The sequence below is a fragment of the Nycticebus coucang genome, chromosome 2 (assembly GCF_027406575.1).
Source record: "Nycticebus coucang isolate mNycCou1 chromosome 2, mNycCou1.pri, whole genome shotgun sequence".
NCBI classification, from domain to species: Eukaryota; Metazoa; Chordata; class Mammalia; order Primates; family Lorisidae; genus Nycticebus; species Nycticebus coucang.
Genome location: NC_069781.1, coordinates 86,535,173 through 86,556,555, shown reverse-complemented (window position 1 = coordinate 86,556,555; position 21,383 = coordinate 86,535,173). Strand labels below are relative to the sequence as shown.

The 21,383-nt window shown below is 39.8% G+C and overlaps 1 pseudogene; it reads right to left on the bottom strand.

Moving 5' to 3' along the window:
* Positions 1-20,723: 20,723 nt before the first annotated feature.
* LOC128580121 (uncharacterized) lies at positions 20,724-20,839 on the bottom strand (annotated as a pseudogene).
* Between the last annotated feature and the right edge of the window lie 544 nt (positions 20,840-21,383).

The window sequence follows — 21,383 nt, the reverse complement described above, 5'->3', positions numbered from 1 at the left end:
ACTTTCACAGAATAATAAATTTTTAGGAGTAATTGTTTCTTCAACAATTGCTAAGAAATTCCACTATTAATGTGCATGATTTTCTAGATAATATTCAAAGCAATGCAATTACAGTTATGGTAATTGATACGGTTTTTACCCAATTATGATCACGGGTCAAGAGTTCAAAATATAAAGCAGAACACGCTTTGCGCTTTTTAAAATCAAGTGAGCGATCTGGAGCTGGGTTTTGCTAGGACAGACAGAGGACTCACTCTGCCCTGACTACTTGAGGTAGACGTGGGGACCCAGTGTTGCTTAGAAATTCCATGTCCGTCCTTCTTTCATTAACACGCTTATCTCCGCTAAACCAGAACTGTTCTTTCCTTAGGAAAAGAGTATAATTCTCAGTTATCTGGGCAAAGGAGAATCATGCATAAGGAGGATAAGTCAATTTTACAGTTAATCTTAAACCCATTTCAGCCTAGTTTTATTGGTGTCCTGGGCTTACTTAATCTATTGACCAAACAGAATCCACAGGTCGAGATAAATAAATTCTTTCCTTTTAATTCGTTCAGAATGATGGCTCCTATGAGACCGTGGAGACCTCTCCAGGTCGCACAGTGCCATTTTGTTCCTGCTGTTACGGCACCCCCTTACTTGGAGTGTCAAGAGTGGACAGCAAGTCCCCTTTCTGACAGGAGAAGGGGAGGGCAGCACAATTTAATTAGGCCATTTGGATCATTCATCGGCTTGGGCTATTTATGAACCAAATCCAATTGATCCAGAAAATTTACTCAGGTGGAAAGAATGAGGAGAAAGATCATTACCTTTGATGTGGCTGCTAACAGGCTACTCTAAGGAAAAATAAAATCTCAAAAGGAAGTCAATTTTTCAATAACCTGGAGATCATAGTTGAATGTGCTTATGACAGTACAAACAATCTCTTTTGAGCCTTTAATGGCAACGTGTTACTCGTTCTATGAACTAGACACAAAAATACAAGGCATTATCAAATTAAAACACTGGCATATTTAAAAATCAGTGAGTGTAAGGAAAATGCTAACAATATTATTATTTTTTTTTTATTGCTGGGGATTCATTGAGGGTACAATAAGCCAGGTTACACTGATTGCAATTGTTAGGTAAAGTCCCTCTTGCAATCATGTCTTGCCCCCATAAAGTGTGACACACCAAGGCCCCACCCCCCTCCCTCTGTCCCTCTTTCTACTCCCCCCCCACAACCTTAATTGTCATTAATTGTCCTCATATCAAAATTGAGTACATAGGATTCATGCTTCTCCATTCTTGTGATGCTTTACTAAGAATAATGTCTTCCACGTCCATCCAGGTTAATACGAAGGATGTAAAGTCTCCATCTTTTTTAATGGCTGAATAGTATTCCATGGTATACATATACCACAGCTTGTTAATCCATTCCTGGGTTGGTGGGCATTTAGGCTGTTTCCACATTTTGGCGATTGTAAATTGAGCTGCAATAAACAGTCTAGTACAAGTGTCCTTATGATAAAAGGATTTCTTTCCTTCTGGGTAGATGCCCAGTAATGGGATTGCAGGATCAAATGGGAGGTCTAGCTTGAGTGCTTTGAGGTTTCTCCATACTTCCTTCCAGAAAGGTTGTACTAGTTTGCAGTCCAACCAGCAGTGTAAAAGTGGTCCCTTCTTTCCACATCGATGCCAGCATCTGCAGTTTTGAGATTTTGTGATGTGGGCCATTCTCACTGGGGTTAGATGATATCTCAGGGTTGTTTTGATTTGCATTCCTCTAATATATAGAGATGATGAACATTTTTTCATGCGTTTGTTAGCCATTCATCTGTCATCTTTAGAGAAAGTTCTATTCATGTCTCTTGTCCATTGATATATGGGATTGTTGTCTTTATTCATATGGATTAATTTGAGTTCTCTATAGATCCTAGTTATCAAGCTTTTGTCTGATTGAAAATATGCAAATATCCTTTCCCATTGTGTAGGTTGTCTCTTTGCTTTGGTTATTGTCTCCTTAGCTGTACAGAAGCTTTTCAGTTTAATGAAGTCCCATTTGTTTATTTTTGTTGCTGTTGCAATTGCCATGGCAGTCTTCTTCATGAAGTCTTTCCCCAGGCCAATATCTTCCAGTGTTTTTCCTATGCTTTCTTGGAGGATTTTTATTGTTTCATGCCTTAAATTTAAGTCCTTTATCCCTTTTGAATCAATTTTTGTGAGTGGGGAAAGGTGTGGGTCCAGTTTCAGTCTGTTACATGTAGACATCCAGTTTTCCCAACGCCATTTATTGAATAGGGAGTCTTTCCCCCAAGGTATGTTCTTGTTTGGTTTATCGAAGATTAGGTGGTTGTAAGATGTTAGTTTCATTTCTTGGTTTTCCATTCAATTCCAAGTGTCTATGTCTCGGTTTTTGTGCCAGTACCATGCTGTCTTGACCACTATGGCTTTGTAGTACAGACTAAAATCTGGTATGCTGATGCCCCCAGCTTTATTCTTGTTAATAAGAACTGCCTTAGCTATACGGGGTTTTACCAGATCCATACAAAATGCAGAATCATTTTTTCCAAATCTTGAAAGTATGATGCTGGTATTTTGATAGGAATGGCATTGAATAGGTAGATTGCTTTGGGAAGTATAGACATTTTAACAATGTTGATTCTTCCCGTCCATGAGCATGGTATGTTCTTCCCTTTGTTAATATCCTCTGCTATTTCCTTTCTGAGGATTTCATAGTTTTCTTTATAGAGGTCCTTCACCTCCTTCGTTAGGTACACTCCTAGGTATTTCATTTTCTTTGAAACTATGGTGAAGGGAGTTCTGTCCTTAATTAGCTTCTCATCTTGACTGTTATTGGTGTATACAAAGGATACTGACTTGTGGACATTGATTTTATATTCTGAAATATTACTGTATTTTTTGATGACTTCTAGGAGTCTTGTGGTTGAGTCTTTGGGGTTCTCTAAGTAAAGATCATGTCATCAGCAAAGAGGGAGAGTTTGACCTCCTCTGCTCCCATTTGGATTCCCTTTATTTCCTTGTCTTGCCTAATCGTATTGGCTAGAACTTCCAGCACTATGTTGAATAGTAAAGGTGACAGAGGACAACCTTGTCTGGTTCCAGTTCTAAGAGGAAAAGCTTTCAGTTTTACTCCATTCAGTAAAATATTGGCTGTGGGTTTGTCATAGATAGCTTCAATCAGTTTTAGAAATGTGCCACCTATGCCTATACTCTTCAGTGTTCTAATTAGAAAAGGATACTGGATTTTATCAAATGCTTTTTCTGCATCTATTGAGAGGATCATGTGATCTTTATTTTTGCCTCTGTTAATATGGTGGATAACGTTTATGGACTTGCATATGTTAAACCAGCCTTGCATCCCTGGGATGAAGCCTACTTGATCATGATGAATGACTTTTTTGATGATAAGCTGTAATCTATTGGCTAGGACTTTGTTGAGAATTTTTGCATCTATATTCGTGAGTGAGATTGGTCTGAAATTCTCCTTTTTGTTTGGGTTTTTTCCTGGTTTTGATATCTTGCTGATGTTTGCTTCATAGAATGTGTTGGGGAAGATTCCTTCTTCCTCAATTTTTTGGAATAATTCTGCAGTACAGGAATAAGCTCTTCCTTGAAGGTTTGATAGAATTCTGGAGTGAAGCCATCTGGACCAGGGCATTTTTTGGTTGGAAGCTTTTTTATTGTTTCTTTGATCTCAGTGCTTGAAATTGATCTGTTCAGGAGCTCTATTTCTTCCTGGCTGAGTCTAGGGAGAGGGTGTGATTCCAAATATTTATCCATTTCCTTCACATTGTCAAATTTCTGGGCATAGAGTTTCTGGTAGTATTCAGAGATGATCTCTTGTATCTCTGTGGGATCAGTTGTTATTTCCCCTTTAGCATTTCTGATTGAGGTTACTGGAGATTTTACTTTTCTATTCCTCGTTAGTCTGGCCAATGGTTTATCTATTTTATTTATTTTTTCAAAAAACCAACTCCTTGTTTCATTAATTTTCTGAATGATTCTTTTGTTTTCAATTTCATTGATCTCTGATTTGATTTTGGATATTTCTTTTCTTCTACTGAGTTTAGGCTTAGATTGTTCTTCTTTTTCCAATTCCATAAGATCTCTTGCGAGATTGTTAATGCACTCTCTTTCTGCTTTTCGAATGTAGGCATCTAAAGTGATGAATTTTCCTCTCAAAACTGCTTTTGCAGTATCCCACAGGTTTTGGTAGCTTGTGTCTTCATTGTTGTTATGCTCAAGGAAGTTAATGATTTCCTGTTTTATTTCTTCCTGCACCCGTCTGCTATTCAACAGAAGATTGTTTAATTTCCATGCCTTTGGGTGGGGTCGAGCATTTTTGTTAGAGTTGAGATCCACCTTTAGTGCCTTATGGTCTGAGAAGATACAAGGTAAAATTTCAATTCTTTTGATTCTGTTGATATTTGTTTTGTGTCCCAGGATATGATCAATTTTGGAGAATGATCCATGGGGCGATGAGAGGAATGTATATTCTTTATCTTTGGGGTGGAGTGTTCTATATGCGTCTATCAAGCACAGTTGTTCTAGGGTCTCATTTAAATCTCTTATATCTTTGTTTAATTTCTGTTTAGAGGATCTGTCCAGCTCTGTAAGAGGAGTGTTAAAGTCCCCTGTTATGATGGTATTATCAGATATCATATTGCTCAAACTGAGTAAGGTCTGTTTCAAGAATCTGGAAGCATTTAAATTGGGTGCATAAATATTTAGAATTGATATGTCTTCTTGTTGTATTTTTCCCTTGACCAACATAAAGTGACCATCTTTGTCTTTTTTGACTTTAGTTGCTTTAAATCCACATGTATCTGAAAATAAGATTGCAACTCCTCTTTTCTTCTGAATTCCATTTGCCTGAAAAATTGTCTTCCAACCCTTGACTCGGAGCTTTAATTTGTCTTTTGAAGCCAGGTGTGTTTCTTGCAGATAGCAAATGGATGGCTTGTGTTTTTTAATCCAGTCAGCCAATCTATGTCTCTTCAGTGGGGAATTCAAGCCATTAATATTTATTGAGATAATTGATAAGTGTGGTAGTATTCTATTCGTCTTATTTTGTGAGAGTCCATTGCTTAGTTTTATCTTTTGCATCAGTGTGGAGGTTAGGTTCTGTCCTTTAATTTCTGAGTTCTTACTTTGATGCCGATCCATTGTGGTGGTCAGTGTGCAGAACAGGTTGAAGTATTTCCTGTAGAACTGGTCTTGTTGTGGCGAATTTCCTCAATGTTTGCATATGCATAAATGATTTGATTTCTCCGTCAATTTTTAAGCTTAGCTTAGCAGGGTACAGAATTCTGGGCTGGAAATTGTTCTGTTTAAGTAGATTAAAGGTAGATGACCATTGTCTTCTTGCTTGGAAAGTTTCATTAGAGAAGTCTGTGGTCAATCGGATGGATTTGCCCCTGTAGGTCAACTGGCGCTTACTCCTGGCAGCTTGCAGAATCTTTTCTTTTGTCTTGACTTTGGACAGGTTCATCACGATGTGTCTTGGAGAAGCTCGGTTAGAGTTGAGGCGACCTGGGGTCCGATAGCCCTCTGAAAGCAGTGTGTCCGAATCTTTGGTGATATTTGGGAAATTTTCTTTTATAATATTCTCTAGTATGGCTTCCATTCCTCTGGGGCATTCTTCTTCCCCTTCTGGAATTCCTATAACTCGTGTGTTGGAATGCTTCATAAAGTCCCAAAATTCTGACAGTGAATGTTCTGCTTTCTCTCTCTTCTTTTCTGCCTCTTTTACTATCTGAGTTATCTCAAAAACTTTGTCTTCTACCTCTGAAATTCTTTCTTCTGTATGGTCTAGCCTGTTGCTGATACTTTCCATGGCATCTTTAAGTTCCCTAATTGACTGTTTCAGTTCCTTCAGCTCTGCTATATCCTTTTTATATTCTTCATATCGTTTATCTCTTATTTGATTCTGTTTTTGGATTTCCTTTTGGTTATTTTCCACTTTATTAGCAGTTTCCTTCATTATTTCCATCATTTCTTTCATTGTTTTCAACATGTGTATTCTAAATTCCCTTTCTGTCATTCCTAACATTTCTTTATAGGTGGAATCATCTGCAGTAGCTACCTCATGGTCCCTTGGCGGGATTGTTCTGGACTGGTTCTTCATGTTGCCTGGAGTTTTCTGCTGATTCTTCCTCATGAGTGATTTCTTTTATCTGTTTCCTTGCCCTAACTTTCCTTTCACTTCCTCTTGCTCTTTAAGTTCTCATGCCTGTGGACTAAGGGTTACAGGACCAGAAGGGTGAGAAGGTTGAAGAGCAAAAAAGGGATGAAAGAAAGGAGGACCGAGTGATAAGAAAAAAAGAAAAATAGAGAAAGGAGAGGTGGTAGGCAAAAGGAATATTGACAAAAAGAAGAGAGGCACAGAAAGAGGGAGACAGAGCAATATAGGTATACAGTAGGGTACTTTGACACAACCTTAAAAAAACCCACCTTCTGATGTTTGGAGAATACTTAGAGACCTAAAAAGAGACCTGCCATTCGATCCTATAATTCCTTTACTAGGTTTATACCCAGAAGACCAAAAATCACAATATAACAAAGACATCTGTACCAGAATGTTTATTGCAGCCCAATTCATAATTGCTAAGTCATGGAAGAAGCCCAAGTGCCCATCGACCCACGAATGGACTAGCAAATTGTGGTACGTGTATACCATGGAATACTATGCAGCCTTAAAGAAAGATGGAGACTTTACCTCTTTCATGTTTACATGGATGGAGCTGGAACATATTCTTCTTAGCAAAGTATCTCAGGAATGGAAGGGCTTACTCAGTAGGGCTGAGTATCCAATGTACTCAGCCCTACTATGAAGCTAAATTATAGCTTTCACATGAAGGCTATAACCCAACTATAGCACAAGACTATGAGGAAAGGGCCAAGGTAGGGGGGAGGTTAGGATAGAGGGAGGGCAATGGATCGGGCCACACCTACGGTGCATCTTAGAATGGGTACAGGCAAAACCTACTAAAGGCAGAATACAAATGTCTACATACAATAACTAAGAAAATGCCATGAAGGCTACGTTGAACAGTTTGATGAGAATATTTCAGATTGTATATGAAACCAGCACATTGTACCCCTTGATTGCACTAATGTACACAGCTATGATTTAACAATAAAAAAAAGAAAGAAAAAAAAAAAAAAAAAAAAAAAAAAAAAACCACCTTCTGGGGGTCCTTAGCTGGGTGGTTCCCTTGAGGTCAGCAGCTCTTTGCTAACCTGATCAGACACAGTACCCCACCTCCACCAAGTAGAGAGGAAAGACAAAAATGCTATAAATCAAACCAAAACAAGCAAACAGAAAACTTTATGGGACAAAATTGGGTGGAAAACTAAATAATAGCAGTAGAAACACTAGCAAAAATGAAGTTCTAATTATTGAAAAACACAGCAATGGTAAATTATAATTAAACTAGAAAAATTGAGAAAGAAAAAGGATCTGTATGGAAAAGGTTGAACTTAAAAAACAAAACAACATCAACATCAAAATAAACAAAAAAACAACCAAACCAAAAAAAAAAAAACACGACCAAAAACAAAGCAGTATGTATATGTTATTGAATAGTGTCTGGGCAACACGTGGTCTCCTGGGATATGAGATGTTAATCACAGTTCTGATACGACTGGAGGCTGCTGATTTCTCAAACCCCAGCAGGTAGACACCCTAAATCTCCCTTCAGCCCACTTAAAAGGCACTTTGAACTTGTTCACTTGCTGAGCAGAAGCTTTCCCAGGAGTGCTTGTCGCTGGAATCACTGCTGAAGTGGCTATCCACTTACCCAGTGTGCCAAAACTGGTCTCTCTCTGCCCCTGAGGGTTAGGACTGCAAGGTGGCTCAGACCCCACCCTTAGGCTACTTGGTCACTGGGTTATCAGCTCCCACCCAATTCTAGCTCTGCGACCCTGAGGGCGGAGCTTGCCGGGGCAGATCGCTCACAGTGGCTCCCTGTGGCCCGCAGCCAAACACTATTAGCTCTGTCTGGCTCAGCAGCTCAGACTGGGGCCCTAGACAACGGCCAAAGTTCTCCCCAAGGCAGTTCAACTGAGTGCCAAGTCCAAAGACACCAAAACAGTTCACAGGTAAGGCCTTTCTGGTTTGCAGTCTCGCTGCTACTGAACTTACAGTTGCAGGCAGGTTTAGATGGATTGAACACACGCGACCACTTGCCAGTTTTCCACTGTTTTAGTCCTCCTCTTGGGGTCCAGAAGTCTCTCGCTGACTCCCTGTATCCTCGCAGGGGTGATAATAGGCAGATCCCACCAGCCAGAGATGCCTGGAGTCCTATCTCCCCAGACTCATGGTGCTAACAATATTATTAACCAGCTTTTATGTTAGGGGGCTGAAATTTGGAGATATTCTGTAATTATTTATATTTTTAATTTTCCCCAAATAAACATGCATTGGTTTTGTAATAAGAAAAAAATCAATGATAATTTGTTTCTTAATTTTAAAAGTTAATAGCACATACTCTCATTGAACTGGATTTCTAACTGGTCTTCAAACTGTCTCTGCCAGGGAAGAGGCAGAAAATAGGGCTCCTTGTTCAAACTTCAGTTTCATTTTGTTTATTATATTTTCTCCTAAGATTTCTTTTTTTTGGGGGGGAGGACAGAGTCTTACTATGTCATCCTCGGTAGAGTGCTGTGGCATCACAACTCACAGCAACCTCCAATGCCTGGGCTTAAGCGATTCTCTTGCATCAGCCTCCCAAGTAGCTGGGACTTACAGGTACCTGCCACAACACCCGGCTATTTTTTGTTGCACTTGTCATTGTTGTTTAGCTGGCCCAGGCCGGGTTCAAACCCACCAGCTTCAGTGTATATGGCTGGGGCTGTAACCACTGTGCACAGGTGCCACGCCTTAAGATTTCTTTTTAATAAAAAAAAAAATGTTTCATCGCTTTCTTAAAAAACATTTGGAAACCATTAATCTATTTCATAGAGTTCCTAGGAATTCACTATTATGTTAAAGCTGAGTCACATAGAAGTCGTGATTTCCTGCTGTTTATTTACATACACACACAAACACATCCACTTTCCTTTATTCACTACCCTTTTTTACTTCCATGAGTAAAATCTCAGTCCTATCCTGTTTTTTTCCTATTCTTACTCATCTTGATTCTGTATTCCAAAAGCCCAGAAATGAAGAAAGTAAAGACAGAATTTGCTTTTAGAGGGTGGGAGAGGAAGAACACTACATACATTTACATATTCCTTGTATACTTATTATGTGGAGGTGGAGGGAGAAAATAGTCATCAACTGAAAAGCTTTAGGGCAATGAAGAGATAGATGGAGAATAAAGAATAGGTTTTAAGCTTCTTCCTCTGGATGGTCTTTGAGAAACTCTGTTTATGATTTACTTGCAATCAGTTACACTTTTTTGTAAGACAGCTGCTGCTTTGAATTTGCACTTACGGGAGATTTGACCTCTGGGTTCTCTGGTTATAAATAGGTTCCAACTATAACAGGTGATGGGAGCAAGACATATAGCATATATGTTACGTAAAACCTCCAAAAAAATATATAAATGAACCTGGACATAAAATTATCTGTGTTCTTACCATGAGTCTTTTGTGTTGTGTTGTTTTGGTTTTTTGAGACAGAGTCTCACTCTGTCATGCTGGGTAGAGTGCCATGGTGTCAAAGCTCACAGAAACTTCAAATTCTTGGGCTCAAGTGATCCTCTTGCCTCAGCCTCCCTAGTAGCTGGGACTATGCACCCAAACCCATGCCCAGCTACTTTTTCCCTTTTTAGTTGCAACGAGGTTTCACTCTTCCTCACGCTGGTCTGAACCCCTGAGCAATCCACCCACCTTGGCCTCTCAGAGTGCTAGGATTAGAGGGGAGCCACCAGGCCAGCCTTCAGCATGAATATTAAATGGCAGTAACAACTGGTGAGATTTCTTTTTGCTAAGGAACATCAGTGTGTTTCTGAGTCTATGGTGGTAGCACCAATATACAATGAGTGCAGGAATTTTCTGTTGTACATGTAAAATGTGAGGTGCGCTTACTCATTTTTAGTATAACTTCCAAAATTCCTTTAGTATACTGACTCATACACAAGTGTACATGTGTACACACACATACATACACCTGTGGGCCAGTAGAGGTGGAAATTTATCTATTAGGCCTGATTTGGCTCTTCAGAAACGAAATTAATTTTATTCAGGCTATGACAATGGGGAAGCACCACAAATTCAAAAATGAGAGTGTCCCACCAAGGCGGCTTTGTCTTATACTTTTACAGGTGGTTGTAGACAAGTTTTTGTTTTGTTTTGTTTTGTTTTTGTAGAGACAGAGTCTCATTGTACCACCCTCAGTAGAGTACCGTGGCGTCACACGGCTCACAGCAACCTCCAGCTCTTGGGCTTACGTGATTCTCTTGCCTCAGCCTCCCGAGCAGCTGGGACTACAGGCGCCTGCCACAACGCCCGGCTATTGTAGACAAGTTTTAAGTGAGGTTGTTTACAGTCAGGATTGATTTTGCAATCAGGAGACGTCTCAATCAGCTTAAAAGGAAATGTTTGTGTCTAGCTGGTTTCCAGAGGACAAACAGTTCAGCTAATCATTCTTTCTTTTTCTTTTTTTTTTTTTTCTGAGATACAGTCTTAGTCTGTCACCCAGTCTAGAGAGCCAGGGCATCAGCCTAGCTCACAGCAACCACAAACTCCTGAGTTTAAGCAATTCTCCTTCATTAGTCTCCCAAGTAGCTGGTACTACAGAGACCCAGCTCCCAGCTAATTTTTCTATTTTTAGTAGAAACAGGGTCTCAATTTTGCTCAGGCTGGACTCCAACTCCTGAGCTCAAGTGATCCTCCCATCAGCCTCCCAGGGTGTTGGGATTAGAGGCATGAGCCATCACACCAGGCCCAGCAAATAATTGTTTTTTTGTTTTTTTAATTGAGACAGTCTCACTTTGTCACCCTTGGTAGAGTGCTATGGCATCATAGCTCACAGCAACCTCAAACTCTTGGGCTCAAGTGATTCTCTTGCTCAGCCTCCCTAGTTGTTGGGCCTACAGGAGCCCACCACATTCCCCGGCTATTTTGTTGTTGTTGCTGTTTAGCAGGCCCAGGCCGGGATTGAACCCACCAGCCCCAGAGCAAGTGGCCAGTGCCCTAACCACTGAGCTATGGACGCCCAGCCCCAGCTAATCATTCTTAAGACAAAACAGAGGAAATTGGAGGCTCTGGTTTGGCCTCGTCATGTATAAACAAGGAATCATCCTTGAATTTATTAATCATGAGAAAGAGTCAAGTGTTGACAGGGAGTCTTACCTAAACCACATGGGGAAGGGTGGTTGTTTGTGGCAAACTATTTCTTAGCGCATAAAACCATTGATTTTTCAGAATTCAGGTGACATTCAGCATTGTTGGGCACAATGAACTGCTGAAGGAAAAGCACCGGGTACCTGAGACCCTCACATTAAAAACACAACTTTAAGATATCACTGGTTACTGACGCTGGGCATGAGTAATTAATCATCATAAGCAATGCATCTAAGTTTAATACTTTTACTACTTGCAAATTTTGAAAACAAACTTTTAGATGAATTACATTCCAATGCTTGGGCATAAGAATGAATGTGATAAAAGCCAAGGGTACCTAACAGGGGAAAAAGGCAAATGGCTGATGAACTTGTGTTATAAATGTCTTGTTATAAAAATAAACAAATAAATACATGAATATATAAAAACAAAAACTTTTAATGAAGCAGCATGGTACAGAGGAAAGAGCACAAATGGCTTTGGGTTCAAATCCAGGGTCCATCATGTATTAGCAATCTGACTGTGGGTGATTTAGCCTTTTTATGTTTAATCTGGAAAAAAAGGAATAAGGCTTATTTTGGAAGAATTCCATGGTCAGGCAAAGCAGGAGGTACTCAGTGATGGAGGCTCCCTCCCCGGCCAAGGCTGACTGGTCCCACACTAAAGCAATCCTTTACTCAATCTGTGGACAGTTGTGTGTGTCTCCTTAGAACTTGAGTCTATGCACCTTACGTCAAACTCTCACAGTGAATAAATCTGAAGATGTAAATCTTGGGAACTATCAATGATCATGTCTTCCGCCATACGGAGAAAGCCAGTCTGTGGTAAGAAGCATGAAGCTGTTACCCAGAGAGAAGCTAAAGGGAAGGACTAAGAATCTGAACAGTTTCAAGTCCCTGGTTCCACTCGTCCCTCTCCAGCTTCACCTTTCTCATAGCTTGGCTATTTCAAACGCTGGGTTCCTGTCACTTGTAACCCATAGTTTTAATTAATAGAGGCAGAAATTGTTATTCTAATAAAAGGGAAGATGACAGAAATAAAACAGGGTCCAGATAAGAGTAAACATTCTCATCCCAATTTCATCTCCTAATTAATAATGTATTCCATCACTAATTCTCTGCTTTTAATTATCTCACAGCAATCCAAAAATGTAAAATATAAACAATACATACTTGCTCAAAAGATGCTTTTCCCCACATATTTGGCTTTACTTCATTGGAATTCATCTTCAAAGAGTAAATTTCATCTTGACTCTAGTTCTAATCTTCCTAGTGGAGCTTTTAAAATAAGCTAATGGTTTTGATGTACATCCAACTCAAGCTAGAAAATATACTATTATATAGGCTGTTTCATCTGGGAAACACTTAGTGATAAAGGAAATAATCTGATTATTTGCTTCATATAAATTGCTGCTCTGAAAATTAGTTTTTAGTGTAGAAAATAAGAAAATATTTAATACTTCTTATCAGGCTTAGTTCTTTCAAGGCACTTCAACAGAATATTGACATGTAGCAAAAGACTGCAGGATTTTTTTTTTTTTTTTGTTTTGTGTTAATTTTAATGATAAAAAGGGCACAGGAATAAAACCTGATATTTCACTTCTACTGCATAACAAGCTAACCAAACTGGACATGGGGGATAAATTATAAAACAAATCATTTTACTTATTATTTTTATGACTTTTGATTAGGTCTTTCAAATAGGACTGAGGTATAGTACACTGGCAAAAATAAAAAGAGGCCAACAAGAATAGTGCCGAAGTAACAGATACCCAAAACCGAATACCATGTCGGAAAACATTATATAGTAACCATTTATCAGATTAGAGCAGCAAGAGAAATTACGTCTAAATCATAATCATTTAAGTGGTATTTGTCAACTTCACCACGGTAACTCTGCAACATCATTCTTCATTTGTGTAGTAAAATTCATGTCAAAAAGGAAAGGGGAGACAGGGGACGTCAGTTAGTTCATTCCAATAAATTATCTCTCCAGTTCTTATAAACAGGGAATAAGGAATAGGGAAGTTTTAAACTATGCAAACAAGAATACATTTATGTTGGAAACCTGCATCTGAAGTGATTCTTATAAGTTGTTTTCAGGGATGTAGGAACTAAAAGAACCAGAGTTGAGAGGGGCACTTACTGCCATCTGGGAAATAAATGCATGTTAATCATACACGTATATAATCCAGGTAGCAATAAACAGGTAAGGAGCAAAAACCCCTTCAACAGGAATGAGTTTCAATGACAGAATAAACTGTGACCTAAAACCCATGCAAAAAAAAAAAAAATTGCAACCTACATATACAGGATTCCAAAAAGAACAATGGCAATAAAAACAACATAGAGATCTATATACCATTACATACCCCTCTCGTGCAGAATAAAATGCTCCTGCAATGAAAATACTGCCCATGAGGGATGGTACTTGGTTTTTAAAGTTTAAAGTGATCTGAGGTTGTACTTCTTGTTATCCTTTAAAACCTATGTAATTAAAATGGTTTACTACTTTGAGAAAAATTATCAAAATGTCAGTCTGTTTTATATTTAAAATAAAACATGTAAAACCAACACACGCTGCCTTCTTTGTCATGAAGTAGTTATTGCTCTTCTTCCTAACCAGAAGAAATCAAACACATGTATACTGTATTAGCCAAAGAGGGAGAGAGAGAAAGATTGAAATGAATTGGCTCACATCGTCATGGAGGCTGGTAAATCCAAAATTTGCAGATTGGGCCAGTGGGGCGAGAGACCCAGGGAGAGCTGAGTCTCTAGCTCAAAGGTCATCAGGCTGGAAGAGCCGAGGCTGCAGATGAAGTCTGAAGACATCAGTTGCCTGGATAATTCTCTTTTACTCAAAGAAAGGTCTCGAAGTAAGTCAATCTTTCTGTTTTACTCGGGCTTTCAGCTGATTGGATGAAGTCTATCTTTAAAGTAAAGCCCAGCCTATCTGGGCTTTACTTAAATCCACCTATTTTAATGTCATTTAAATGTTAATCTCACCCAGAAACACCCTCACAAAAATGCCCAGAATAATGTTTGACCAGCTGTCTGGGAACCTTGTAGTTGTCACATAAAACTAACCATTATGTATAGGTACATTATGTATAGGTACTAACCATTATGTATAGGTACATTATGTATAGGCATGGCTCAAAGCCATGCCTACCCCACTCCCAGCCCACCCCGCTACCTACCCAGAGGTCCCCTGTGCAGTTCCCACTTACTGTCAAGGCTTTCTGCACATCCTCTCCCTGTATGAGGAAAGACACAACCAGAAGTACCAGGAATGAGTACTCCAGGGACAGCCCTTAACTAATGAGTGGTGAGAGTTGGTGGAAACTTCAAATTCCTCATCATTCAGAGACTCATTCCACCACATCTCCAAGGAGAGGATCCCTTTCCTGGCTGTTTCCCTGCTCCTTCACACTGCCTCCTGGGATCGCCTCCCGAAGAAACTGCTTGCACTCAAATTCTTGTCTCAGCATCCTCTTTGGAGGGAGATCTCCAAACATCAAAGGTAACCTCTCAGTGGGTTGTTGTTACTGCACATTACTACTTTCCTTTTTTACTATTCCCTTCTTAATTTCAGTCCCCAGATCATACAAAGAGAGTTTATGTCCATAAATTGGAGAGAAAAAAAGTTGATCTCTACATTGAGAAGATAGAACCAGGAATAAGGAGTCACCCCCTTTTCTATCCAAGGACATTTTTAGCAATGCCCACACACACACACGACAAACACATTGTAAGATAACAAATATATTCTTCCCGTAAATAGATAAAGGCTATCCAATTATATGAGGCTGAATAAAAACCTTCATAAACAGAGATGCTAAATTGATACTTTTTAGTTCTAGCTCTATCGCTGTCAATGTAAACACCATAGCAAGTCACGTTACTGCTGTGTCTTAATTTGAATCAAGAAAGTCACACATGGAGTGGCGCCTGTGGCTCAAAGGAGTAGGGTGCTGGCCCTATATGCCAGAGGTGGTGGGTTCAAACCCAGCTCCAGCCAAAAACTGCAAAAAAAAAAAAAGAGAAAGAAAAAAAGAAAGTCACACATTACAGCACGAAGAGCTTTGATCCCCAAGTCAGGACAGCTGGACAAGAAATTAAGTTCACCTGTAACTGAAACTTCACGTTTGGTAAATGACAGTCTCTACTAGAGCAAGTGCAAAGATGACACACTTAACATTATTATTCACAATGAGAACTCAAAAATGTATTATAGTTAATTAGGTTCTATACCCAATGTGATTATTTAGAGACTCAGAAATCTGAGGGTTTCAATTATCTTTGCTTTCATTCCCCAAGGAGAGAGGATATTCTGAAACCATGTTCTGGGCACTTTTGTTTTATAGCATAAGAAAATTTATCAAAACAAACTCTGGCTTTTATGCTTACATGGATGGAGCTGGAACATATTCTTCTTAGCAAAGTATCTCGAGAATGGAAGAAAAAGTATCCAATGTACTCAGCACTACTATGAAACTAATTTATAGCTTTCATCTGAAAGCTATAACCCAATTATAACCTAAGAATATGGGGAAAGGAAGGGGAGAGGTGGGGGAAGGATAGGTGGAGGGAGGGTAATTGGTGGGACCACACCTACAGTACATCTAACAAGGGTACATGTGAAACTTACTAAATGTAGAACAGGGGTCCTCGAACTACGGCCCACGGGCCACATGTGGTGGTGTGATTGTATTTGTTCCTGTTTTTTTTTTTTTTTACTTCAAAATAAGTTATGTGCAGTGTGCATAGGAATTTGTTCATAGTTTTTTTTTTTAAACTATAGTCAGCCCTCCAACGGTCTGAGGGACAGTGAACTGGCCCCTGTTTAAAAAGTTTGAGGACGCCTGATGTAGAATATAAATGTCTTAATACAATAACTAAGAAAATGCCAGGAAGGCTATGTTAACCAGTTTGATGAATATATTTCAAATTGTATATAAAACCAGTGCATGGTGCCCCATGTTTGCATTAATGTATACAGCTATGATTTAATAAAAAAAAAAACTTTGGGCTGGGCACAGTGGCTCACACCTGTAATCCTAGCATTCTGGGAGGCTGAGGTGGCTGGATTGCCCTGAGCTCATAAGTTCAAGACCAGCCTGAGCCAGAGGGAGACCTCGTTTCTAATAAAACAGCCAGGCGTTGTGGCAGGTGCCTGTAGTCTAAGCTACTTGAAAGGCTGAGGCAAGAGGATAGGTAAGCCCAAGAGTTTGAGGTTGCTGTAAGCTGTGATGCCTCAGCACTCTACCGAGGGTGACAAAACAAGACTATGTCTCAGGAAAAAAAAAAAAAAAAAAACAGAAATTCTTAGTTAGAAATAAAATTTATATAATATCTTTAGTCAACAAATATTTATTGTGCACCATTTTTCAAGTATGGGAAATAGAGCAGTGAGACACAACAGACAAAAAACTCTCACCTCATGAAACTCACACATTAGAAGAAGAGGCGTTCTGGGTGAAGAGTTTCTTATGAGCCAGCAGAAGCAAGTGGGGAGAGTCTCTGGGGCCCCTCAGTGTGCATAAGGATCACCTGAAACTGTCCCGGAAGGAAATCGGAATGTTTACCAAGTATACTTGGAAGTATCTGATGCAGGTGATACACACCACACTGGAGAAACATGGCCCTAGAGTTCCCCAGGGCACAGTTTGAAAACCACGAGCCTAGATGCTTTCTCTAGGGACTGGTCTTTCTGTCCTGTTTCTCGGATGATCATCATTTGATAGATGTTGCCTTTGGACTAGAACATGTAAAATACATGAAGGTTAGCTAGAGGTGTTCTTTGTGCCAAAGTCATAGTCAAATAAAAATAAAATACTAAACCTCATATCTTAGTTTCCTAAGTTGCTGTTTAACCGAGTTCCCGGAATGCTTACAAACTTAGCCCAGGTATCATAAAGATCTATCTCTACCACTGTTTCCTACTCTGGAGTACTTGATCATGAAAGATGAATGCTGTGATTCACGTTAGTCTCTGTGTCCATTTGTGTCACCACAGTACTTGTCATGGCTGGACAATAAATGCCTGTGTAATCCATGAGTAAATGAGATAATGAATGAAAGAACAGGTGAATTAACAAATAAATAAGCCAACCTCTCCTGCATCAGCTTCCTCATCTTGCAAATGAGTGGGTCTCCCTTTCCACTTTCCCTCTCAAGTCTCAGATTTTAATTTTGAAAGAAGGAAGGGCAAGAATAAAGAGAAAAAGCAGCCACTTACTCATTTCTGCTTCCAAAAATCCATCAGAAAGAAAAAAATTACAGAATGCTCATTACCAGAAGGCTTCATAGCTTGTAAATCCTAGATTTGGCTACATTTCAAATCAAATCAGCAAAAATACTAATATATCTGCTAAAAAGAAAGCTTGTTGTAAGGGAGCTTGTAAGAGTTTGCTGGTCCTCCAACACCAGAGTCATCTAAAGTTCCCACAGGACACCCTATTTCTATTGCAAAAACTTTTAACCTTTAAAGTATTCTCCCCAAATTGGATGATGATGATGGTAATGGTAATTGACAAAGATGATGGCAAATCTTCCAATTGTTTACTTATGTATCACTGCCCTCTGCTGGGTAGAATTAGAAGTTCCCATACAAATGTACATAATATTCCAGAATCTGTGGGTAGAAGGGACTTCTAAAGTTATTCTTATTTAGTCAAATCCAGGGGTAAAACTAAGAATCAGTTTGTTATTAAATGGCTGGACTTTTTCAGTCAGTAAAAAAAAAGAAAACTAAGAATCAGTAATTGATTTTTTCCTTTTGCCTAAGGCTCCAGTATGACTCAACACAGCATTGTTACTGATCCTATCTTTATTCAAAATTGTAATATTTTGTTCATCATGTACTTTTTCTATTAATTTTGTTTTTTTTAATATTGCATTAAAATATTGTTTTTCTTGGCGGGGTTCAGTGGCTCACACCTGTAAACCTAGCATCCTAGAAGACCAAGGTGGGGGGATGACTTGAGCTCAGGAGTTCAAGACCAGCCTGAGCAAGTGCAAGACCCCATCTGTACTAAAGACAAAAAAATTAGCCCTGTGTGGTTCAGGTGCCTGTAGTCCCAGGCTGAGGTAGGAGAATCATTTGAACCCAGGAGTTTGAAGTTGCTGTGAGCTAAGCGGAGGCCAAGGCACTCCAGCTCAGGTGACAGACTAAGACTATCTCAAAACACACACACACACACTTACACTGTTTATCTTGATGACAGAATCTGTTTGTGTCCCCTCCAATTTTGTGCCTGAGGCAAGTGCCTGCTTCACCCTAATGCCAGCCCTGGGACGACTTACTCCAGGTGGCTGGCCAGCTGCATTTGAACACTTTAGGGCAATGGTTCTCAACCTTCCTAATGCTGCAGCCCTTTAATACAGTTCCTGTGGGTCACGACCCACAGGTTGAGAACTGCTGCTTTAGGGGCAGCTTCCTGCACTTTTCTTACTGGGTCTAGGCTTGGCAAACCAGGCTCTTGCAGAATCCTGTACCCCCCCTTGTATAATTGCTGGGTAAATATCCAACTCTACTCTAGACTCTGAGCTCTGTGAATGCAGGAAGCTTACCTGGTGTTTCTAACCATAGGATTTCTTCTAACCATAGAATTTTTAACCCCTTACACAGACCTAGCACATAATAAATATCCATAAATATGATTTGAATGAAAGAAGAATCAAATACTCCCAGCGAAAGAAGGAAGATCCGTGTGGCAGATTTATCTATACTTAGCTCTCTTGGAAGGATCTTTCTATGGAGCAAGGTAATAATAACAACTGCCATGTACTGACCATCACTGCACAGCAGACTTTGTGCTAGGTAATATATGGTCTCATTGAATCCATACAACAAACTTTTGAGGCATGTACCACTATCATTGACATTTCAACAGAGGAGGAATCTAAGCTTTAGAGAAATGCAGAAACTGGTATCCTTTTTTCACGTTAGTTCAACAGTTTTGCATATCACAGAAAAATAATTCCAAATCCCACCCAAAAAGGATTATATATTTGTTATGTCAAAGACTCTGGGCTAGTATCTATTTTTTCTTCTTCTTCTTCTTCTCCTCCTCCTCCTTTTTTTTTTTTTCACTGACCAAACAATTCCATTGTCATGGGCTAATATCTAAAGAGGAAAAAAAGGAAATGCAAAACATATTTCCATCTAGGATCATCAGTTGAGAGAAATGAACAGTATTTTTAAATGTAAGTATAAAAATGGTAATTTATGGCAGACACCTGTAGTCCTAGCTACTTGAGAGGCAGAGGCAAGAGAAATGCTTAAACCCAAGAGTTTGAGGTTGCTGTGAGCTGTGGCACCACAGCATTCTACCAAGGGTGGCATAGTGAGACTCTGTCTCAAAAAAAAAAATAAATATATATATTTTTATATATAAATATATATAATAAATACATATAATATATATTTATATATAAATTATGTGTATATTATTATATATAATTTATATTTTATATATATATAGTCTAGAAGAATCAGTGTCATAAGAGAAGGACTAAATGTGAGTGAAAGATTATCATCTAGTTGGAGGAATCCCTCCATAGGAGGTGGTGGCACACCAGCTAAGCCTGGAAGGAGGGATAAAGATTAACAGGTAGCTTTGGGGAAGAAAGAGGGAGAGCATTTCAGAAAGAGACTACATTCCTCACACAGGAGGGAGGCAGGAGCCAGTGGGGTGTGCATGTGTGTGTGCACAGGCACAGCAATGTTCCCGTTTGTCTGTAACCCAGGGCACACATACAAAAGCAGAGGGACATGGGGGAGTGAGGCAGACTGGAACATATCACTGAGAGCTCGGCATGTCAGGCAAAGGGATCCTCACTTATGTATTTCCTACTGGAAGGAAACAGTATTCTTGAGCAGAAGAATGCCAGGGCATCAAACCTTCCTCCCCACTAGAATCCACTGTCTCTGGCTGCTGATAGTTCGTCTGGTTAACAGGGGTATCTCACCCAAGCTATTCCCACATCTAGGCCACAAAAAACAGGTGAAAGTTTCTGGAACAGGGGAGGGAAGTCCCAGGTGGCTGCTCAGCCAACCCACATAGCGATGGTGGAGGCAGCAGTGCTGGCCTCACTGAGCAACACAGGTGCGGCTGGGACGACAGGGTAAGTGATGGGCAGGCGCCTTGGCACTGGCAACACTGGTGGGGCTGGGACTTGGGCTTTCTGGGTCCTGCTGTGTGGAAGGTGCTGGTATCTACATGTACACAGTTGCTAATAGGAAAGTCCTTGGAAAAACCTTGATGTTTGAATCATGGCTCAGGAAGAGCATTATTTAGTCAGTGACAACCACAAAATCTTTTTTTTCCCTAAAATCAACAAATAATCAGGATTTATATCACTTGTTTTACAACAACATTTAGTTTAGTTTGAGAATAAGAAATAGATTTCTCTTTTTTTCTTTCTTTATTTTCACACTTCACGAATTTGCGTGTCATCCTTGTACAGAGCAGGCTAATCTCCTCCATATCATCTCTGCATTGTTCCAGTTTGGGTACATGTGCCACCAAAGCTAGCACTCTCGTTTTCTTACTAATTTATGCATGTGACTCAGGTTTATCAATATCACTCAGGTTTGCAGCTGTTCATTCGTGTGGAGACAGGAAGCTCTCATGAGGGCCTGGCAGCAAATAAGGGGACAGGAAGACCAAATCCCTCCTACACAGTGCCTGGCCTGACCTGCCTGCATCTGTGGCCACTACCTCCCACCCCAGGGAGCTCTGCCTGCTTTACAACATTGCCCACCACCTCCTCTAAGACAGCACATGGCTACATTTATTTCTTCGTCAGCAGTGGAAAAGACTGTCACTAGAACATAATGACTTCACTGCCTGATTAACTGGCTCTAAGGGTAGGTAAGATGTTTTCATTCGTTTTGAACAAGGTGACTAGTAAAAGCTGCCTGTGTGCCAAGCTCCATGCTAGACCCTAGGGACACAGGAATGAATGACAGGTAAAGTAAAACAGCCCATAGAGGAAGATTCTAGCCCAGCCTTAGAGGGTAGGAAAAGCTTTCTAGAGAAAGTGGTGTTGATGCTGTGACTGGAGAGATGAGTGAACCTT